At 44.3% G+C, this 22,882-nt stretch overlaps 1 long non-coding RNA gene across 1 annotated transcript; it reads left to right on the top strand.

The window, feature by feature from the left end:
* The first annotated feature begins 346 nt into the window (after positions 1–346).
* Positions 347–16,263, top strand: LOC101732323. Its single transcript, XR_004219913.1, has 3 exons — positions 347–437; positions 681–797; positions 16,224–16,263. It is a non-coding gene; the product is annotated as an uncharacterized LOC101732323 (long non-coding RNA).
* Positions 16,264–22,882: the final 6,619 nt, after the last annotated feature.

The following is a 22,882-nucleotide window of genomic DNA, read 5'->3' as shown; positions in this document are numbered from 1 at the left end:
GCTCTAGGCTAACAGAACTAAATGATATAAAGGCCAACATGGATGAAACATAAAGGATATGTCAGTTTGCTCTGTAGTGTGGGCACATGGAAATGCCTGGGTGCTACAGTAAGTGAGTGGCCAATACGGTGGGGACTGTAGGTACCGTAGGGGTCTCCCCCTGTGCCATTACCCTTAGACTGGGTCACTGTTTTACTTTGTATTTTGGGAGATACGTTTCCTGTGGGATCTGTAGGGCTGCACAGTGATCAGTCAGATCCTTACCGTACTCTAGAACTCACATTCTGTATTCCGTTCTACTGTTCAACCGTAATCAGTCGAGCATATTAACGTCAGTGAATTGTTCTCTCCGGTAGAAACCATCTCAGACACAGGGGGAAGATAGAATCTCCTAGAGCTCCATGAGGCATGAGAACCTTGCTTCTGGGGCAGCATTGGTAAATATACAGGATAAGGAAACCCAGACTTTATTACTTATTTAATAGGATAATATTTCATTTAGATGCCATTATTTTTTGTTTGTGGATCACTAACCTGACACCCTTGGTTCCCTAAAAAAGAGATCAAGTTATATATATACCCTTAAAGGAAAAGGAAAGGTGGAATCACTGGATGGTGCCCCCCAGTGATTGTATTCACATTACTCTAATGTTTTCCAATATCTGTACTTATTTCCTTAGCTGAGGCGGGGCAATGACCAGAGGTTGGACCTTCATGGATCGACTCGGTCAAAGGTTGAACCTTTTGAGAGAAGCTTGAACTGATAATTCTGACTGGCTGAAAAGCACTGCCCTAAGGTAAGATGGTGGCACAAGAGGAAGTTCTTGTTCTTCTTCCAGTATCCGGGTCCAATAAAAGGCTCAATGGTCAGATCAGCCCTAATTGGCCCAGTATGTCCATTTGGCATCAGACTCACAGATGCGTAGTAGTCCAAAATCTGTGAACTAGATGTATTTAAAATGGTATAAAGTTCAGTAGCTCAAGAGTTACAACCAGCAGTGCATCTCAGTAGTAATCAGCAGTGCATTTAGTCATGTCAGTAGCTCAGGAGTTACAAATCAGCAGTGTAGAAATTTCTGTCAGTAGCCCAAAAGTTACGCTCTGCAGTGCATTACAATCATTTGCTCAGGAGTTACAATCAGCAGTGCAGCTTTTAATGCCACTTACTCAGGAGTTACAATCAACAGTGCAGGAATTTCTGTCAGTAGCTGAGGAATTACAATCAGCAGTGCAGGTATTTCTTTCAGTTGCTCAGAAGTTCCAATCAGCAGTGCATGTATTGTTGTTAGTAGCTTGTGAGTTAAAATGAGCAGTGCATATGTTGCTGTGAGTAGCTCAAGAGTCACAACTAGCAGTGCAGGTATTACTGTCAGTAGCTCTGGAGTTTTTAATCAGCAGTGCAGGTATTCTGTCACTAACTGAGAGGTTAGAATCAGCAGTGCCGGTATGTCTGATAGTAGCTCAGGAGTTACAATAAGCCATGCATGTGTTACAGTCAATAGTTACAAGAGTTACAATCAGTAGTGCATGTATTTCTGTCTTTAGTTCAGGATTTACAATCATTAGTGAAGGTTTAACTTTCCTTAGCTCTATAGCCCTGATACAAAGTGTGTGGGTGATGGGGAGGAGTATTTGGTTGGGGCAGATGGTAAAGTGTCTCTCAGGTGGGATACAAAGTGTGTGAGTGATGGGAAGGAGTATTTGGTTGGGGCAGAGGGTAAAGTGTCTCTCAGGTGGGATACAAAGTGTGTGAGTGATGGGAAGGAGTATTTGGTAGGGGCAGAGGGTAAAGAGTTACTTAGGTGGGATACAAAGTGTGTGGGTGATAGGAAGGAGTATTTGGTCGGGGCAGAGGGTAAAGAGTTACTTAGGTGGGATACAAAGTGTGTGGGTGATAGGAAGGAGTATTTGGTTGGTGCAGAGGGTAATGTGTTACTCAGGTGGGATACAAAGTGTGTGGATGATGGGAAGGAGTATTTGGTTGGGGCAGAGGGTAAAGAGTTACTCAGGTGGGATACAAAGTGTGTGGGTGATGGGGAAAAGGAGTATTTGGTCGGGGCAGAGGGTAAAGAGTTACTTAGGTGGGATACAAAGTGTGTGGGCAATGGGAAGGAGTATTTGGTCGGGGCAGAGGGTAAAGAGTTACTTAGGTGGGATACAAAGTGTGTGGGTGATAGGAAGGAGTATTTGGTCAGGGCAGAGGGTAAAGAGTTACTTAGGTGGGATACAAAGTGTGTGAGTGATGGAAGGAGTATTTGGTTGGGGCAGAGGGTAATGTGTTACTCAGGTGGGATACAAAGTGTGTGGGCGATGGGAAGGAGTATTTGGCTGGAGCAGAGGGTAATGTGTTACTCAGGTGGGATACAAAGTGTGTGGGCGATGGGAAGGAGTATTTGGTTGGAGCAGCAGGTAATGTGTTACTCAGGTGGGATACAAAGTGTGTGGGTGATGGGGAGAAGGAGTATTTGGCCGGTGCAGAGGGTAAAAATGAGAAAATGAGTTTTCGGTTTTGGTAGAGGGTAAAAAGTTCCTCAGGTTGGATAGAAAGTGTGTGGGCGATGGGGAGAAGGAGTTTTTGGTGCATGTATAGGGTAGAGAGTTACTTAGGTGGGATACAAAGTGTGTGGGTGATAGGAAGGAGTATTTGGTTGGGGCAGAGGGTAAAGAGTTACTCAGGTGGGATACAAAGTGTGTGGGTGATAGGAAAGAGTATTTGGCCGGTGCAGAGGGTAAAAATGAGAAAATTAGTATTTGGTTTTGGTAGAGGGTAAAGAGTTCCTCGGGTTGGATAGAAAGTGTGTGGGCGATGGGGAGGAGGAGTTTTTGGTGCGAGTAAAGGGTAGAGAGTTACTTGAGTGGGATACAAAGTGTGCAGGTGATGGGGAGAAGGAGTATTTGGTCGGGGCAGAGGATAAAGAGTTACTCAGGTGGGATACAAAGTGTGTGGGTGATAGGAAGGAGTATTTGGTTGGGGCAGAGGGTAATGTGTTACTCAGGTTGGATACAAAGTGTGTGGGTGATAGGAAGGAGTATTTGGTCGGTGCAGAGGGTAAAGGGTTACTCAGGTGGGATACAAGTGTGTGGGGGGATGGGAAGAAGTATTTGGTTGGTGCAGAGGGTAATGTGTTACTCAGGTGGGATACAAAGTGTGTGGGTGATATGGAGAAGGATTATTTGGTCGGGGCAGAGGGTAAAGAGTTACTTAGGTGGGATACAAAGTGTGTGGGTGATAGGAACGAGTATTTGGTCGGGGCAGAGGGTAAAGGATTACTCAGGTGGGATACAAAGTGTGTGGGGGGATGGGAAGGAGTATTTGGTTGGTGCAGAGGGTAATGTGTTACTCAGGTGGGATACAAAGTGTGTGGGTGATGGGAAGGAGTATTTTATTGGGGCAGAGGGTAAAGAGTTACTTAGGTGGGATACAAAGTGTGTGGGTGATGGGAAGGAGTATTTGGTCGGGGCAGAGGGTAAAGAGTTACTTAGGTGGGATACAAAGTGTGTGGGTGATAGGAAGGAGTATTTGGTCGGGGCAGAGGGTAAAGAGTTACTTAGGTGGGATACAAAGTGTGTGGGTGATAGGAAGGAGTATTTGGTCTGGGCAGAGGGTAAAGAGTTACTTAGGTGGGATACAAAGGGCCTGATTCACTAAAGGGCGATAAAACGTGCGCTATTTTTATTGTGCGCTAAAATTTTTACCGCGTCTTAATTTTGGCGATTTTTCGCACGATTCACTATAAGCATACTCGCGCTTTTTTACGCGCGATATTGCATGCTTTATTTAACTCACGAAGACTATTTCAATGCGGTATTTGCTGGTACATGTGCTAAATTACGCCCGCGAATAGTCGCCGCATATGAATGGTAGCTTAGAAATAGTGTATAACAATTGTCGCCGCATATAAATGGTGTATATAAATATTAGCCACATATAAATGGTAGCATATAAATGGTATCATATAAATAGTAGATGCTTATAAATAGTAGCCGCTAGTGATGAGCAAATGTGTTCTGGTTATCTTTAGTGAAAAATTAGCAAATCTTTCGAAAGATCCACGAAACGGCAAAAATGTTGTGCGGGCAAAAAAATTGTTGCTGTGACTATTATTTTTTGACGCTTGTATCAATTTTTGTATGTGCGGTGAATTTTTGCGTGGCAAATTTTTTCATGCGTTTTCCCATTGGCGGATTGTTTTGCGAAACGCATGAAAAAATCCGCCGCGAAAAAATTCAACGCACGTCCAAAAATTTGCTGCGAATCCATGCCTGGCGAAGCATTTCATCACTTGTAGCCAAATATAAATAGTCACGCAAATGAACGCACGCCATGTTAGCCATACACGCCAATACTTGCAGAAAATTACTGTATTTAAAATGAACATTTCGCTGCAAACTGGCGGCTGCGTCACTCTAGGTGAAACACATACTTGAATAAATAACCACTTTAGAGGCTCGCGTTAGAGCACTAGAGGAACAAGTTGCAACACTGCGTTCTATTGACAATCTTGAAAGAAGTCTCTTGCTAACTGAACAAGAACTAGCGGGGTCAGATAGTATGGGGGGAGGGGAGCAAGGAAAGGATGATAGGGCAGTAAGCTGGGTGACAGTTAGGAAATTGAGTGTGGGGAAAAGAAAAAGGGAGGCTGCTCCAGGGTTTGCGCATCCCAACAGATTTGCCAGATTGTGTGAAGAAGATGGGAGTGTGAACTCTGGACTGGCGGTTCTAGATGACGCTGATCTCTCTAACAGCCGGGAGACCAGTTTCTCTAGTAGTGGTGGGGAGGAGAGCAGAGCTAGGCCTAAACAGATGGTGGTTATAGGGGATTCGATCATTAGGAAAGTGGACAGGGTTATCTGTCGAGCGGAACGCTTCAACCGGACAGTTTGCTGTCTTCCTGGTGCCAGGGTTCGGCATGTGGTTGATCGGGTCGACACATTATTGGGAGGGGCTGGGCATGACCCGGCTGTCTTGGTACATATCGGTACTAACGACAAAATGAACGGTAGGTGGGGGACTTTAAAGAGTGAGTTCAGGGATCTAGGCTCTAAAATTAAGCAAAGGTCGTCCAATGTCATTTTTTCTGAAATTTTGCCGGTGCCGCGTGCTAGTTTAGGGAGCTAAATGCGTGGCTAAAGTCTTGGTGTAGGAAGGAAGGGTTTGGGTTCCTAGAGCACTGGGCTGACTTTTCTTTGGGGTACAATCTATTCAGCCCTGACGGATTGCACCTCAATGGAAGGGGGTCTACTGTGCTAGGGGAGAGAATGGTTAAGAGGCTGGAGGAGTGTTTAAACTAGACAAGGGGGGGGTCGGTAAGCTAGATTCTTATGGGAGAGCTAGTGTAGATGGGGCAGTGGGACCAGTAAAGGGTTGTGGGGGAGGAGTGAGGGGGGCATATAGTTTATCAGATAAGGAGCTTCCATTGTTACAAGGGAAACAGACTAATTTTCACCTTAGCTCTAACTGTCCTTTGGCTAATGTAAGCATCAGAGGAAGAAGTAGTAATCTCCGCTGCATGCTGGCTAATGCGCGTAGCTTGTCGGGAAAAATAGGGGAGCTGCAGGCTATTGCATGTATTGAAAATTATGACTTAATTGGTATCACTGAGACCTGGTGGGATGAAAAATGCGACTGGGCTGTGAATTTAAATGGGTATACGCTTTTTAGGAGGGACAGAGGGATTAAAAAGGGTGGAGGGGTTTGTCTTTATGTAAAGTCAGATTTAAAGCCATGTAATAAAGACATTACAAATGAAATTGTTGAATCTCTTTGGGTAGAAATTTCAGTAGGGCTGAAGGTCACAAAGAAAATGATCATTGGTGTATGCTATAAACCACCCCGTATAGATGAGGGGGATGAGGCCCAGCTACTTTTGCAAATGGAGGAGGCTTCAAAATTGGGTCAAGTTGTTATTATGGGGGACTTTAATTATCCGGACATTGACTGGAGTAATGGGGTGGCTAAGTCAGAAAAAGCTAGTAGGTTTGTAAATATGCTAAATGACAACTTTTTATTTCAGGTGGTTCAAGAACCTACTCGGAATGAGTCTATTTTGGACCTGGTAATATCTAATAATACTGAACTTATCTCTAACATTTGTGTGGGTGAGCATTTGGGGAACAGTGATCACAACATGGTCTCCTTTGAGATAATGCTACAGAGACAGCTCTATAAGGGAGTAACTAAAACGCTCAATTTTAGACGTGCAGACTTTGCCAGTATAAGGGCATCTCTGCAATGTGTCAGCTGGGAAAGGCTTTTCATGGGGTTAGACACAGAAGGAAAATGGAACATTTTTAAAACATTGCTTTGCAGGTATACACAACAGTATATTCCCCTTGTAAGCAAGGAGAGGCATCGCAAAGCAAAACCTTTATGGCTGAATAAAAGAGTTAAGGTCGAGGTTGGTAATAAAAAAACGTGCTTTTAAAGCAGTCAAGTTAGCTGGGACAGCGGAAACTTTCATCAGGTACAAGGAAGCAAATGAAGCATGCAAAAAAGCTATCAAGCAAGCTAAAATAGAGATGGAAAGGGATATTGCAGCAAGGAGTAAAAAGAATCCAAAATTATTTTTTAATTATGTGAATAGTAAAAAAATGAAGCAAGAAGGGGTGGGAACTTTATTATCATGGGGGGGTACGTTGGTTGATGAGAACGGGGAAAAAGCAGAAATTTGAACTCTTATTTTTCATCTGTCTATACATCTGAGGAGCCAGATAATTTACCCAGTGCTAGTAATTTAGCTACTGACGCGTGGGTCACTCAGGAGGAAATTCAAAAGAGACTTGAACATGTAAAGGTAAACAAAGGTCCAGGACCGGATGGGATTCATCCCAGGGTATTAAATGAGCTGAGCGCTGTGATTGCCAAGCCTCTTCACATAATTTTTCAGGATTCGTTGAGGTTTGGCATGGTGCCGAGAGACTGGCGGATTGCTAATGTGGTGCCATTATTTAAAAAGGGATCTCGTTCTCAGCCTGAAAACTATAGGCCTGTTAGTCTGACATCAGTAGTAGGAAAGCTTCTGGAAGGGGTAATAAGGGATAGGATAGTTGAATACATTGCAGTTCACAATACTATTAGTTTGTGCCAGCATGGTTTTATGCGTAACAGATCTTGCCAGACTAATTTAGTTGCCTTTTATGAGTAGGTGAGCAGGAACCTTGATGCTGGAATGGCAGTTGATGTCATCTACTTAGATTTTGCTAAAGCGTTTGATACAGTACCTCACAGAAGGTTAATGATCAAATTGAGGAATATTGGCCTAGAACATAATATTTGTAATTGGATAGAAAACTGGCTGAAGGATAGAGTACAAAGAGTGGTGGGAAATGGAACATTTTCTAATTGGACCAGTGTGGTTAGTGGAGTACCGCAGGGGTCAGTCCTTGGTCCTTTGCTTTTTAACTTGTTTATTAATGACCTGGGGGTGGGCATAGACAGTACTGTTTCTATTTTTGCTGATGACACTAAATTGTGCAAAACTATAAGTTCCATGCAGGATGCTGCCGCTTTGCAGAGCGATTTGACAAAATTGGAAAACTGGGCAGCAAACTGGAAAATGAGGTTCAATGTTGACAAGTGCAAAGTTATGCACTTTGGTAGGAATAATATAAACGCAAACTATCTACTGAATGGTAGTGTGTTGGGGGTTTCCTTAATGGAGAAGGATCTAGGGGTTTTTGTAGATCACAAGTTGTCTAATTCCAGGCAGTGTCATTCTGTGGCTACTACAGCAAATAAAGTGCTGTCTTGTATAAAAAAGGGCATTGACTCAAGGGATGAGAACATATTTTTGCCGCTTTATAGGTCCCTGGTAAGGCCTCACCTTGAGTATGCAGTGCAGTTTTGGGCTCCAGTCCTTAAGAAGGATATTAATGAGCTGGAGAGAGTGCAGAGACGTGCAACTAAACTGGTAAAGGGGATGGAAGATTTAAGCTATGAGGTTAGACTGTCGAGGTTGGGGTTGTTTTCTCTGGAAAAGAGGCGCTTGCGAGGGTACATGATTACTCTGTACAAGTACATTAGAGGGGATTATAGGCAGTTGGGGGATGTTCTTTTTTCCCATAAAAACAATCAGCGCACCAGAGGTCACCCCTATAGATTAGAGGAACAGATCTTCCATTTGAAGCAGCGTAGGGGGTTTTTCACGGTGAGGGCAGTGAGGCTGTGGAATGCCCTTCCTAGTGATGTGGTAATGGCAGACTCTGTTAATGCCTTTAAGAGGGGCCTGGATGAGTTTTTGAACAAGCAGAATATCCAGGGCTATTGTGATACTAATATCTACAGTTAGTATTACTGGTTGTATATAAATAGTTTATGTATGTGAGTGTATAGATTGGTTAGTATAGGTTGTGTGCTGGGTTAACTCGGATGGGTTGAACTTGATGGACAATGGTCTTTTTTCAACCCTATGTAACTATGTAACTATGTAACTGTAAGTCCATATTTTATTGCAAAAAATCATTTACTGTACTTTTGTATAATTTTTCGCCTGCCTGTAGTAGGTGTTAATTTTCGCATTTTAGCCGAATGCGATATTTAGCGCGCAAAAGTTATAGTGAATCATGTGATCGTATTCTTTTCAGCGCGGAAATTAACGCATGCGGTAAAACTAGTGCGAGAAATAACCCATGCGAAAATGGCGATTTTTCGCACGCGATAATACTATGGTGAATCGTGCGCAAATTATTTTGCGTTTTTTAACGCAAAAAAGCGTGCAATAATTTTTATCGCACTTTAGTGAATCAGGCCCAAAGTGTGTGGGTGATAGGAAGGAGTATTTGGTCGGGGCAGAGGGTAAAGAGTTACTCAGGTGGGATACAAAGTGTGTGGGTGATGGGGAGAAGGAGTTTTTGGCGCGAGTAAAGGGTAGAGAGTTACTTGGGTGGGATACAAAGTGTGCAGGTGATGGGGAGAAGGAGTATTTGGTCGGTGCAGAGGATAAAGAGTTACTCAGGTGGGATACAAAGTGTGTGGGCGATGGGGAGAAGGAGTTTTTGGCGCGAGTAAAGGGTAGAGAGTTACTCAGGTGGGATACAAAGTGTGTGGGTGATAGGAAGGAGTATTTGGTCGGGGCAGAGGGTAAAGGGTTACTCAGGTTGGATACAAAGTGTGTGGGTGATAGGAAGGAGTATTTGGTCGGGGTAGAGGGTATTGTGTTACTCAGGTTGGATACAAAGTGTGTGGGTGATAGGAAGGAGTATTTGGTCGGGGCAGGGGGTAAAGGGTTACTCAGGTGGGATACAAAGTGTGTGGGTGATGGGGAGAAGGAGTTTTTGGCGCGAGTAAAGGGTAGAGAGTTACTTAGGTGGGATACAAAGTGTGTGGGTGATAGGAAGGAGTATTTGGTCGGGGCAGAGGGTAAAGGGTTACTCAGGTGGGATACAAAGTGTGTGGGGGGATGGGAAGGAGTATTTGGTTGGTGCAGAGGGTAATGTGTTACTCAGGTGGGATACAAAGTGTGTGGGTGATGGGGAGAAGGAGTATTTGGTCGGGGCAGAGGGTAAAGAGTTACTTAGGTGGGATACAAAGTGTGTGGGTGATAGGAACGAGTATTTGGTCGGGGCAGAGGGTAAAGGATTACTCAGGTGGGATACAAAGTGTGTGGGGGGATGGGAAGGAGTATTTGGTTGGTGCAGAGGGTAATGTGTTACTCAGGTGGGATACAAAGTGTGTGGATGATGGGAAGGAGTATTTGGTTGGGGCAGAAGGTAAAGGGTTACTCGGAAGGGATACAAAGTGTGTGGGCGATGGGAAGGAGTATTTGGTTGGGGCAGAGAGTAATGTGTTACTCAGGTGGGATACAAAGTGTGTGGGTGATGGGGAGAAGGAGTATTTGGTCGGGGCAGAGGGTAAAGAGTTACTTAGGTGGGATACATAGTGTGTGGGTGATAGGAAGGAGTATTTGGTCGGGGCAGAGGGTAAAGAGTTACTTAGGTGGGATAGAAAGTGTGTGGGTGATGGGAAGGAGTATTTGGTTGGGGCAGAGGGTAAAGAGTTACTCAGGTGGGATACAAAGTGTGTGGATGATGGGAAGGAGTATTTGGTCTGGGCAGAGGGTAAAGAGTTACTTAGGTGGGATACAAAGTGTGTGGGCGATGGGAAGGAGTATTTGGTTGGAGCAGAGGGTAATGTGTTACTCAGGTGGGATACAAAGTGTGTGGGTGATGGGGAGAAGGAGTATTTGGCCAGTGCAGAGGGTAAAAATGAGAAAATGAGTATTCGGTTTTGGTAGAGGGTAAAGAGTTCCTCAGGTTGGATAGCAAGTGTGTGGGCGATGGGTAGAAGGAGTTTTTGGTGCGAGTAAAGGGTAGAGAGGTACTTAGGTGGGATACAAAGTGTGTGGGTGATAGGAAGGAGTATTTGGTTTGGGCAGAGGGTAAAGCGTTACTTAGGTGGGATACAAAGTGTGTGGGCGATGGGAAAGAGTATTTGGTTTGGGCAGAGGGTAAAGCGTTACTTAGGTGGGATACAAAGTGTGTGGGCGATGGGAAGGAGTATTTGGTTGGGGCAGAGGGTAAAGAGTTATTCAGGTTGGATACAAAGTGTGTGGGTGATGGGAATGAGTATTTGGTCGGGGCAGAGGGTAAAGAGTTACTTAGGTGGGATACAAAGTGTGTGGGTGATAGGAAGGAGAATTTGGCCGGTGCAGAGGGTAAAAATGAGAAAATGAGTATTTGGTTTTGGTAGAGGGTAAAGAGTTCCTCGGGTTGGATAGAAAGTTTGTGGGCGATGGGGAGGAGGAGTTTTTGGTGCGAGTAAAGGGTAGAGGGTTACTTGGGTGGGATACAAAGTGTGTGGGTGATAGGAAGGAGTATTTGGTCGGGGCAGAGGGTAAAGAGTTACTTGGGTGGGATACAAAGTGTGCAGGTGATGGGGAGAAGGAGTATTTGGTCGGTGCAGAGGATAAAGAGTTACTCAGGTGGGATACAAAGTGTGTGGGTGATGGGGAGAAGGAGTTTTTGGCGCGAGTAAAAGGTAGAGAGTTACTCAGGTGGGATACAAAGTGTGTGGGTTATAGGAAGGAGTATTTGGTCGGGGCAGAGGGTAAAGGGTTACTCAGGTGGGATACAAAGTGTGTGGGGGGATGGGAAGGAGTATTTGGTTGGTGCAGAGGGTAAAGAGTTACTTAGGTGGGATACAAAGTGTGCAGGTGATGGGGAGAAGGAGTTTTTGGCGCGAGTAAAAGGTAGAGAGTTACTCAGGTGGGATACAAAGTGTGTGGGTGATAGGAAGGAGTATTTGGTCGGGGCAGAGGGTAATGTGTTACTCAGGTGGGATACAAAGTGTGTGGGTTATAGGAAGGAGTATTTGGTCGGGGCAGAAGGTAATGTGTTACTCAGGTTGGATACAATGTGTGTGGGTGATAGGAAGGAGTATTTGGTCGGGGCAGAGGGTAAAGGGTTACTCAGGTGGGATACAAAGTGTGTGGGTGATGGGGAGAAGGAGTTTTTGGAGCGAGTAAAAGGTAGAGAGTTACTCAGGTGGGATACAAAGTGTGTGGGTGATGGGGAGAAGGAGTTTTTGGAGCGAGTAAAAGGTAGAGAGTTACTCAGGTGGGATACAAAGTGTGTGGGTGATGGGGAGAAGGAGTTTTTGGCGCGAGTAAAAGGTAGAGAGTTACTCAGGTGGGATACAAAGTGTGTGGGTGATGGGGAGAAGGAGTATTTGGCCGGTTCAGAGGGTTAAAATGAGTATTCGTTTTAGGTCGAGAGTAAAGAGTTCCTCAGGTTGGATAGAAAGTGTGTGGGTGATGGGGAGAAGGAGTTTTTGGCGCGAGTAAAGGGTAGAGAGTTACTCAGGTGGGATACAAAGTGTGTGGGTGATAGGAAGGAGTATTTGGTCGGGGCAGAGGGTAAAGGGTTACTCAGGTGGGATACAAAGTGTGTGGGAGGATGGGAAGGAGTATTTGGTTGGTGCAGAGGGTAAAGAGTTACTTAGGTGGGATACAAAGTGTGTGGGCGATGGGAAGGAGTATTTGGTTTGGGCAGAGGGTAAAGCGTTACTTAGGTGGGATACAAAGTGTGTGGGCGATGGGAAAGAGTATTTGGTTGGGGCAGAGGGTAAAGAGTTACTTAGGTGGGATACAAAGTGTGTGGGTGATGGGAAGGAGTATTTGGTCGGGGCAGAGGGTAAAGAGTTACTTAGGTGGGATACAAAGTGTGTGGGCGATGGGAAGGAGTATTTGGTTGGGGCAGAGGGTAAAGAGTTACTTAGGTGGGATACAAAGTGTGTGGGCGATGGGAAGGAGTATTTGGTTGGAGCAGAGGGTAAAGAGTTACTTAGGTGGGATACAAAGTGTGTGGGCGATGGGGAGAAGGAGTATTTGGCCGGTGCAGAGGGTAAAAATGAGAAAATGAGTATTCGGTTTTGGTAGAGGGTAAAGAGTTCCTCAGGTTGGATACAAAGTGTGTGGACGATGGGAAGGAGTATTTGGTTGGAGCAGCGGGTAATGTGTTACTCAGGTGGGATACAAAGTGTGTGGGCGATGGGGAGAAGGAGTTTTTGGCGCGAGTAAAGGGTAGAGAGTTACTCAGGTGGGATACAAAGTGTGTGGGTGATAGGAAGGAGTATTTGTTCGGGGCAGAGGGTAAAGGGTTACTCAGGTGGGATACAAAGTGTGTGGGTGATGGGGAGAAGGAGTTTTTGGCGCGAGTAAAGGGTAGAGAGTTACTTAGGTGGGATACAAAGTGTGTGGGTGATAGGAAGGAGTATTTGGTCGGTGCAGAGGGTAAAGGGTTACTCAGGTGGGATACAAAGTGTGTGGGGGGATGGGAAGGAGTATTTGGTTGGGGCAGAGGGTAAAGGGTTACTCAGGTGGCATACAAAGTGTGTGGGTGATGGGAAGGAGTATTTGGTTGGGGCAGAGGGTAAAGGGTTACTCAGGTGGGATACAAAGTGTGTGGGCGATGGGAAGGAGTATTTGGTTGGAGCAGAGGGTAATGTGTTAGGTGGGATACAAAGTGTGTGGGTGATGGGGAGAAGGAGTATTTGGCCGGTAAAAATGAGAAAATTAGTATTCGGTTTAGGTAGAGAGTAAAGAGTTCCTCAGGTTGGATAGAAAGTGTGTGGGCGATGGGGAGAAGGAGTTTTTGGCGCGAGTAAAGGGTAGAGAGTTACTCAGGTTGGATACAAAGTGTGTGGGTGATAGGAAGGAGTATTTGGTCGGGGCAGAGGGTAAAGGGTTACTCAGGTGGGATACAAAGTGTGTGGGGGGATAGGAAGGAGTGTTTGGTTGGAGTAGAGGGTAATGTGTTACTCAGGTGGGATACAAAGTGTGTGGGTGATAGGAAGGAGTATTTGGTCGGGGCAGAGGGTAAAGGGTTACTCAGGTGGGATACAAAGTGTGTGGGGGGATGGGAAGGAGTATTTGGTCGGGGCCAAATACTCCTTCCTATCACCCACACACTTTGTATCCCACCTGAGTAACACATTACCCTCTACTCCAACCAAACACTCCTTCCTATCCCCCCACACACTTTGTATCCCACCTGAGTAACCCTTTACCCTCTGCCCCTCTGTGGGTGATAGGAAGGAGTATTTGGTCGGGGCAGAGGGTAAAGGGTTACTCAGGTGGGATACAAAGTGTGTGGGGGGATAGGAAGGAGTGTTTGGTTGGAGTAGAGGGTAATGTGTTACTCAGGTGGGATACAAAGTGTGTGGGTGATAGGAAGGAGTATTTGGTCGGGGCAGAGGGTAAATGGTTACTCAGGTGGGATACAAAGTGTGTGGGGGGATGGGAAGGAGTATTTGGTCGGGGCAGAGTTTAAAGTGTTACTCAGGTGGGAAACAAAGTGTGTGGATGATGGGAAGAAGTATTTTGTTGGGGCAGAGGGTAAAGGGTTACTCAGGTGGGATACAAAGTGTGTGGGGGGATGGGAAGGAGTATTTGGTCGGGGCAGAGGGTAATGTGTTACTCAGGTTGGATACAAAGTGTGTGGGTGATAGGAAGGAGTATTTGGTCGGGGCAGAGGGTAAAGGGTTACTCAGGTGGGATACAAAGTGTGTTGATGATGGGAAGAAGTATTTTGTTGGGGCAGAGAATAAAGTGTTACTCAGGTGGGATACAAAGTGTTTGGGGGGTTGGGGAGGAGTATTTGGTTGGGGCAGTTAGTAAAGTGTTACTCAGGTGGGATACAAAGTGTGTGGATGATGGACAGAATTACTGCGCTATTTTGATTTTGGAGTTTCTATAGATCTGATACTTTGGTAATTCTATGCACACTGGGCATCAAATTGTTCGGTTTCCCCCTGGCATTGGTTTTTAGGATTATTATCTTGGCACCTGATGATGAGGGAGATAGGGTGCTGGAACATGCAAGCGTTTTGGTGATTTTCAGGTATTTTGTCAAAGCTGTTAATTTTAGGGAAACCTTGCGACTTTTGTGATATTTAAGTCTCTACAAGCCAGATCCTTATGTAATGCTATACATACCGGGTATCAAACTGCCCAGTAGCGCCCTGGCATTCATATTTAGGGGATTCAGGCTGATTTACCTTGGTTCTATAGGAGCACAGCACTTCCCTTTAGCCCGGCACATTAGAGGGACATGTACCTGCGTATACCCCTTTTCCTCCCAGTTGCGCCACTTCCTTCTTTGCCGCAGCAGCACCTCCTACAATCAGATCTACTCACAGGCCAAGCAATGTGTCCGCTGTGGCGGGGCCCACAGAGTTTTCTCCCAATGCCTCGCTCGCCCAGTCTGCCTCTACCCCCAATCATTCTACATCCCTTGTATTAAATTGTGTCTTTTGACATTTCCCTCTGTTCTTTATCTTGTTTGTCAGTCTCTTCACTATGGCTTTTATCCCAATAACTATTTGTGCATCCCCTCCCACCGAGTCTGCCTCCAACTTTAGTTGTCGGAATTTGCTCAGCTTTTTCTCCCTGCCTTACCTTTTGGTAATTGCCGGACTATTGTGTTGACTGAGGTAGCCCCAGTACATTGTGTTTCCATCTGCTTTGGCCCTCAGGTAGCCAAAGTTTGTTTATATGGGGGTGTGGGGGCACTAGGAATGTATACCTTTTGTCGCTCCTTTACCCCTGGGCCCTGTGACTGCACCTATGCACATACTGGTTTATTCACGCACCGTTAATGAACAAAAATGTGCAAATTATCACACACAGGAGAGGGGCGAGGTGCCCGGCACTGGTGTAGGTAGGCATTAAACTTTGCTGTCGGGGAGGGGTCAGCTGTCGTGGCGGTTTTTTCATAAATGAACTCAGTTATAATGTGACACTAGGCGGCGGGGAAACAATTTCGTTAGAGCGCCTCAAGTAAAGGTGTGTAATGGGAACCTTCATTCTGCTGGCTGCTGCACCCTGGCAACAGAGCAAATGGAAAATAGCTCTGTTTTTTCTTAACCCTACATGTTTTGGGGGCATTAAGTATTATTAACATGTATTTGTAAACCGCCAACATATTCTGCAGGGTTGTACAATAAAAGCATGTATACATTAAACATACAAGGAACCATACAAACCAACCTATAACAAGTACAATAGCTATAGAGGGCCCGACCCAAAGGAGCTCCCATCTAAAGAAAGATATTGGCTCTAGTGATGAACAAATTTATTTGTTAGGCATGGATTCACGGGGAAATTATACATTTCGTAATTGGTAAAATTTTTAGTTAAACTGGGGAAAAAACTCACCACAACAAAAATAACAATGATTTTGATATATTTGGAGAAAATAGTTGTGTTAAAAAATAAAGTGCATGAAAAAAAAAAAGGCACGATAGCCTATTGACTGATTTGAGTGTGAAAAGAGTTACACAGCAAAAAAAGTTGGCGGTAGGAATCAGAAAAAACACTCATTGACTTTAATGTGTTTTGAATGAGAATAAAAAATAGTTGTATGTTAAAAAAGATCACGTCTGCATGTCAAGAATTACCGTTTCACAAATTTTTACTTTTTTAGTTGTAATATTGGTGTGTAGGAAACAGGGTTTCTCCTGCTTGGGTGCTATTCTCATGCCTACCACAAGGAGGGGCTACTGAGAATATTTGGCAACACAAAAGATTTCTGAACTCTATCATGCTGAACTCTTCAGGTAAAACATAAGGCAGCCTACAGGAGACCTGCTTTTTGGAAGGGTAAGAGGGTCTGGGGTTTCAGAGATCATTGTATTTAATGTATTTGAAGCTATGGTTCTCACTGCTTCTCACTGTGTGTATAATTAGTGTATTTTGTGTGGTGTTAGTAAAGTGTTCATTTCCCAGTCTTTCAGGCATTTCTGGAGTTAATGGACTGCGTATACCCCATATTCCAGCAACATTTTGGCATGTGTGGAGTTAATGGAATGCTTATTGCCCATTTTCCAAGGATCGTACCAGCATGTGTGGAGTTAATGGAATGCTTATTGCCCATTTTCCCCAAGGATTGTACCAGCATGTGTGGAGTTAATGGAATGCTTATTGCCCATTTTCCAAGGATCGTACCAGCATGTGTGGAGTTAATGGAATGCTTATTGCCCATTTTCTACGGATCGTACCGGCATGTGTGGAGTTAATGGAATGCTTATTGCCCATTTTCTACGGATCGTACCGGCATGTGTGGAGTTAATGGAATGCTTATTGCCCATTTTCAAGGATCGTACCAGCATGTTTGGAGTTAATGGAATGCTTATTGCCCGTTTTCCAAGGATTGTACCGGCATGTGTGGAGTTAATGGAATGCTTATTGCCCATTTTCAAGGATCGTACCAGCATGTTTGGAGTTAATGGAATGCTTATTGCCCATTTTCCAAGGATCGTACCGGCATGTGTGGAGTTAATGGAATGCTTATTGCCCATTTTCAAGGATCGTACCAGCATGTGTGGAGTTAATGGAATGCTTATTGCCCATTTTCAAGGATCGTACCAGCATGTTTGGAGTTAATGGAATGCTTATTGCCCATTTTCCAAGGATCGTACCGGCATGTGTGGAGTTAATGGAATGCTTATTGCCCATTTTCTAATAATCATACCGGCATGTTTGGAGTTAATGGAATGCTTATTGTCCATTTTCCAAGGATCGTACCGGCATGTGTGGAGTTAATGGAGCGGTACATCAGGGTCGGGGCCCATTTCTGGCCAGACTATACAGGTGGGGGCACATACCATGAGCAGGAGAGAAGGAGGATCAGAGAGGAGCTGCAGGGGGTGAGTATGGAGAGAAATTCCTCTATATTAACTCTGAGCAGTGTGTTTGCTCCCTGCTGTCTCTCTTCAGCCCCCTCTGCCCCTGCCCCCTACCAACTCCCTGGTAAGGATGATGGCACACTAGGAGATTAGTCGCCCGCAGTAAATCTGCACTACCGCCGGCGACTGCCCTCCTTAAAATACTTTCCCATTGGCAATAATGTAAATCAATGGTACTTGCAAGTTGGGCTGAGTTGCAGATCAGTCACAGTTAGGGTGCCCTTCACATGTTCATTCTATGGGTGCTAGTGCTCTGTGTCCCATAGGAGCCATTCCACCCAATGTTATATACAAGCACTTGCAATGACTGCAAACTCACATTAAGGGGTGTAACATTTTATTAACATTTTATTAACATTCAAGACAAACATCGCTGATGATGTTGCCCGTAGCAACGTATCAGTCAGATCTTTGCTTTTGTTTTCCAACGTGTTGGTGACTGTTCAAATCCTATTGCTGATCGGTTGCTATGGTCAACATGACTGGTGATGTTTGTGTCCAATATTAAGAAATACGCCCTTAAGTGTGCATGCCCTGCTGTGCTGTTAGGTGCCCTATGGGGGGCACACAGTGCTGCCATCTCTATGTGGATCAGGACAGAACTCTGAAATCCCATCTCTATATAAGGTGGCGGCTGTGAATGCACTGCAGCATAATTCAAGTGCACATCCGAAGCACCTAAGAGGGACCGTTTACAGGCACTTTTGTGAGTTTGTATTTTAAATGACATTGAAATGACATTTTAACAACTTTTTTCCAGCTATTAAAAATGAAGTAGCGCTCAGTGTAACCCTGTCAGATCAATTCTAAGCTCTTCTTTTTTGCTTTGTTTCACCCAGTCTTCACTTCACACCTCTTGGCATCTCTGTGGGAAAGTTCCTGCAAGCGCGGAGAAATTGCTCTGACAAGAGGATCTTCTGGGAACAAGCTGAAGACCTGAGGGGACCCTGTTTGGCAAGAGGCTAGCCCAAATCGTGTATTGGGAAAGGTATGTCATACGTGCTATACATACCCAAGGGATCTACTTTTAGTGCACAAGGGTAAAATGAGGGTAAAACGGCAGAACAAATTTGTTTAAGGGTTCCGTGTTGCAACGAGTGGGATTTGATTGAAGACATTCTGTCTAATCTCTGGCAGATTCATTCCTCAAACAGGTGCTTTCTAACTGCCGCCTTTTGTCGGCCAAGAGGGCAAGAAGACTTGGTTACCTGTTGGGAAAAGGTCATTATACAGGTCCAAAGAAACACGCAAAGGGAATGGAACTAGATTGGCACTTATTGTTGCTGAATGTGTAATATCTGCCCATTCATTGATAGGGCCAAACTGTATGGGATGCACATAACTGAGTTTGTCTTTAGACAGTTTATAAACTGGTAACGAGAGGAGTCATTTATTTGCTGACTTGTCCATGCAGTAAGCAGTATGTGGGCAAGACAGACAAGGCCCTGACGAAGGCCCCCAAGGGCCGAAACGCATTGGGGTTTGTTGGGCTTTAAATACATTTAGCATATTTTTTCTTAAGGAGTGCCCTGTTGGGTGTATCTATTAATAACTAATACGGAGACGCTCAGGTAGTCCCCTACAGTGAGCACCCTCGCTTATTCTGATAACTTTTTATGGTGTGCCATCCTGTTTTGAGCATTTTTCATTAATCGGTAACACAGAGAGAGATAGGAAAGAAGGGCAGGTCCCAACCCTGGCAGCTGCCCATTTTCTTAGTGAATATAATTGCAGTCCAGAAGGGGTTAAAGCTATGGGTTTGGAGAAAATATGTCCTGTTTCTGGAGATGGAGATATAGATCTGATCATCTTGCAAAGGCAGGTGAGATGGATTTTTTATTTTAAAAGAAAGCATTCCTACACAGTTACATGGCTCGGTAGCCCTATTTTCCAACCCTCTTACCAGCCTAATTAGTCCCCTTTACATGTGTTCCTATATTATACTCCATTAGTATAGTAGGTTTCCCCACTTATCTTGCTGGATACTTTTCAAATATTAATATTTTTTGTTTATCTCTGATTGTTTCTTTATTTCTTATAGAATTGCGTACCTCACATTTGCAATATTATGTTCGTTTTAGCTTAACGAATGAGGCAACAATGACAACTTTTTGAGTGACTATATCATATACATTTTTATTTAAAGGAAAAGTAAAGCCTCATAGGCAATTTTATTTTAGCAGCAGTGCCTCCTCTTTAATCACTTCACTGACACTTGCCACAACTTTTCTGTGCCCCCAAATCCTGTCTAGAACTACAGCTGTGTCCCTTCCGTTTCAAGCAGCCATCTTGGTAATTAGCAAACAGTATATACACACTTGCGCCCCAAACTGGGATATTGGGGTACTGTGAATTTAAAGTTGGACTGGCCTAGCAGGCACTGGATAAAAACCTGGTGGGCCCTGGTCCTGTTGGGCCCCTTTTCACCAGGTATGTTGGTGGGTGGAATTACACTAAAAATGAATTAGAAAGCCCAGTTTGTCCTTAATAAAATGATGTATAGTTTCCCCAGGCAGATTAAAATTACCCTTCAGGAGAAGCCCCTAAAGTGCAATGACTGGAAAATGAAATGCAAAATCTTTCTGGCAAAATCCCTATTCCAAGGCTCATATAGATGTGGGACTGTGTTTGATGGCAGACTGGCTGATTTAATACGAGCTATAGACAAATTCTTAAAGTGTCGGTAAAATGATATGTAAAAGACAAAATCTGAAAACATTCACAAAAGTAGACATAGAGATTTGTGAATAAGGTGGAGAATCAGACAAATCAATCTCCACTTTTATTTTGTCTTAATATCACCACTTTTGTGAGTTCCCCCCATTGAGTTGCTCTATTGAATGTATATTATGGATGAACTGGCTTTGGACAAGTAGGTGTATTCACACAAATGAGAGCGAGCTTCATGGGCTGAGCAGGATTGAGAGTTTGTTCTGGGATATAGGAATGATGTATTTACACTGGGGACACAGTGATAATGGAGTGACAGGGATTGCTCCAGCAGTGCCATATACTGTATGTGAGCCCAAGCACTTTAAATGTTTGAATATCAGTGCTTGTATGCGCCTAATAGGATATTGTGGTACATTTTACACACAGACACACACTGGCGCTTGCACAGTAATAAACACCATGTGCTTGATGGAATATTCCCTGGCAGGTTGTACATGCACAGAATATTCCCTGGCAGGTTGTACATGCACAGAATATTCCCTGGCAGGTTGTACATGCACAGAATATTCCCTGGCAGGATGTACATGCACAGAATATTCCCTGGCAGGACGTACATGCACAGAATATTCCCTGGAAGGACGGACATGCACAGAACATTCCCTGGCAGGACGTACATGCACAGAATATTCCCTGGTAGGACGTACTTGTACAGAATATTCCCTGGCAGGACGTACATGCACAGAATATTCCCTGGCAGGACGTACATGCACAGAATATTCCCTGGCAGGACGTACATGCACAGAATATTCCCTGGCAGGTTGTACATGCACAGAATATTCCCTGGCAGGATGTACATGCACAGAATATTCCCTGGCAGGACGTACATGCACAGAATATTCCCTGGAAGGACGGACATGCACAGAACATTCCCTGGCAGGACGTACATGCACAGAATATTCCCTGGTAGGACGTACTTGTACAGAATATTCCCTGGCAGGACGTACATGCACAGAATATTCCCTGGCAGGACGTACATGCACAGAATATTCCCTGGCAGGACGTACATGCACAGAATATTCCCTGGCAGGACGTACATGCACAGAATATTCCCTGGCAGGACGTACATGCACAGAACATTCCCTGGCAGGTTGTACATGCACAGAACATTCCCTGGCAGGTTGTACATGCACAGAACATTCCCTGGCAGGTTGTACATGCACAGAATATTCCCTGGCAGGTTGTACATGCACAGAATATTCCCTGGCAGGTTGTACATGCACAGAATATTCCCTGGCAGGTTGTACATGCACAGAACATTCCCTGGCAGGTTGTACATGCACAGAATATTCCCTGGCAGGTTGTACATGCACAGAATATTCCCTGGCAGGTTGTACATGCACAGAATATTCCCTGGCACAGATAGAATGTGTGCGCTGCTGACATGGATACTCCAAAGGTGCACACTTTGCTAACCCGTGGGTTACACTCCCCTCACATTTACTACTTATAGTCGGTACAGTGTGGCGCTTGCTACTCCTAACAAAGCTCCGTGGGCAGCGATATGTATGGAGTGAGCGGACACCTTCCCCCGGTTATGTTACACCTGCCTCTGAGCTATTGTACTGAGATAAGTGTGCCCCCACTTACTGTGGCACTGTGTATTTTTCATGTTTTGTTTGATTCAGTTATAGGGAGGTTTATAAGATGAGTGGTGGGGGCATGTGGCCTTTTTTTTATTTGATTATTGCAATATTGCAACTGTGTAACGGCATGTTCATAGCTGTGATCTTGATTGAGGGTGCGTATATATGCCCTGATATTTACTTGGTTTGGGGGAGGGATCAGGTGTATTTTTTGTTTTTAATGCAGTCTGTTCCATATATCCTGTGGTTGATATTAATAAAGATTGCCTTTTATTGGAAATATATTTGTGTTGGTGCAAAGCTTTTGAGTCTTTTTGTGTGTTTTGTATTTAACCCTTGCCCATATTCACAACATGATTTAAATATAAGAATATCTTGTATAAATAACTGATGATGGGGTCCGAACAGTAGTGAGTACGCAGGTATCTATGGCAGCCCGTCGGGCACCCACGTTATGAGAGAGACTGGTTCATAGATTTTTCGTTGGCTCCAACTGTCTTACTGCACATACTCCTAAGGTGCATGGTTCTCAGTCCTGCAGGAACTGTACAGCATGTAACGATATGATGAGATGTAAGGATTTTTGGAACCCTGATACTGGGAGATTGCATAAGATTCCCAATAACGAGACATTTTGGTGAGACGATTCCTTTTGGGACCAGTGTTGTGAGAAGGCTGATAACTCCTGATAGTTAAAGGGGTGGGTCACTTTTACATTAACTTTTAGTATCTTATAAAAAATAATTAATGAAGACCAAGGGCAAAGTTGCTTGAAATAGGACATTCTATATTTTTCACACTATTTGCTTTCCACTTCTACATCTTTCTAGCTTTCAAATGGGGGTCACTGACCCCGACAGCCAAATACTATTGCTCTGTGTGTTAACAAATATATTAATATGGTTATTTTTTATTATTTTACTATTCAGCCTCTCTCCTATTTATATTTCAGTCTTTCATTTGACCCACTGCATAGTTGCTAAGTTAAACAGGACCCTAGCAACCAGATAGCTACTGAAGTTCCAAACTAGAGAGCTATTGAAGAAAAGGTTAAACAACTGAAGAACCATAAAAAATGAACACCAATTGCAAATTGCCTCAGAGTATCAATGTCTACATCAGAATAAAAGTTAATTCAAAGTTGAACTACCCCTTTAAGTGCTTACATTACTGAGGGAAAAGAACTGAGCCCCGGTTGTTAATTATCCCTGAAATTGGTCCTGTTGTGATTGGGAAACTAAATATCACCCTGCTCTGCCCATAAAATAAGGAGATGGAATGATTATATAGAGTCTGTACAGGTTAGCCCTCGCTAAGTGGGATTGGCGCTGCTCACTATATACTACAGTATTTAAAAACCTTTTTGCCAATCCGGCTACAGTTT

Source organism: Xenopus tropicalis, chromosome 8, assembly GCF_000004195.4.
Source record: "Xenopus tropicalis strain Nigerian chromosome 8, UCB_Xtro_10.0, whole genome shotgun sequence".
NCBI lineage: Eukaryota > Metazoa > Chordata > Amphibia > Anura > Pipidae > Xenopus > Xenopus tropicalis.
Note: the sequence above shows the minus strand (reverse complement) of the source record. Positions and strands in the feature narration are given on the sequence as shown.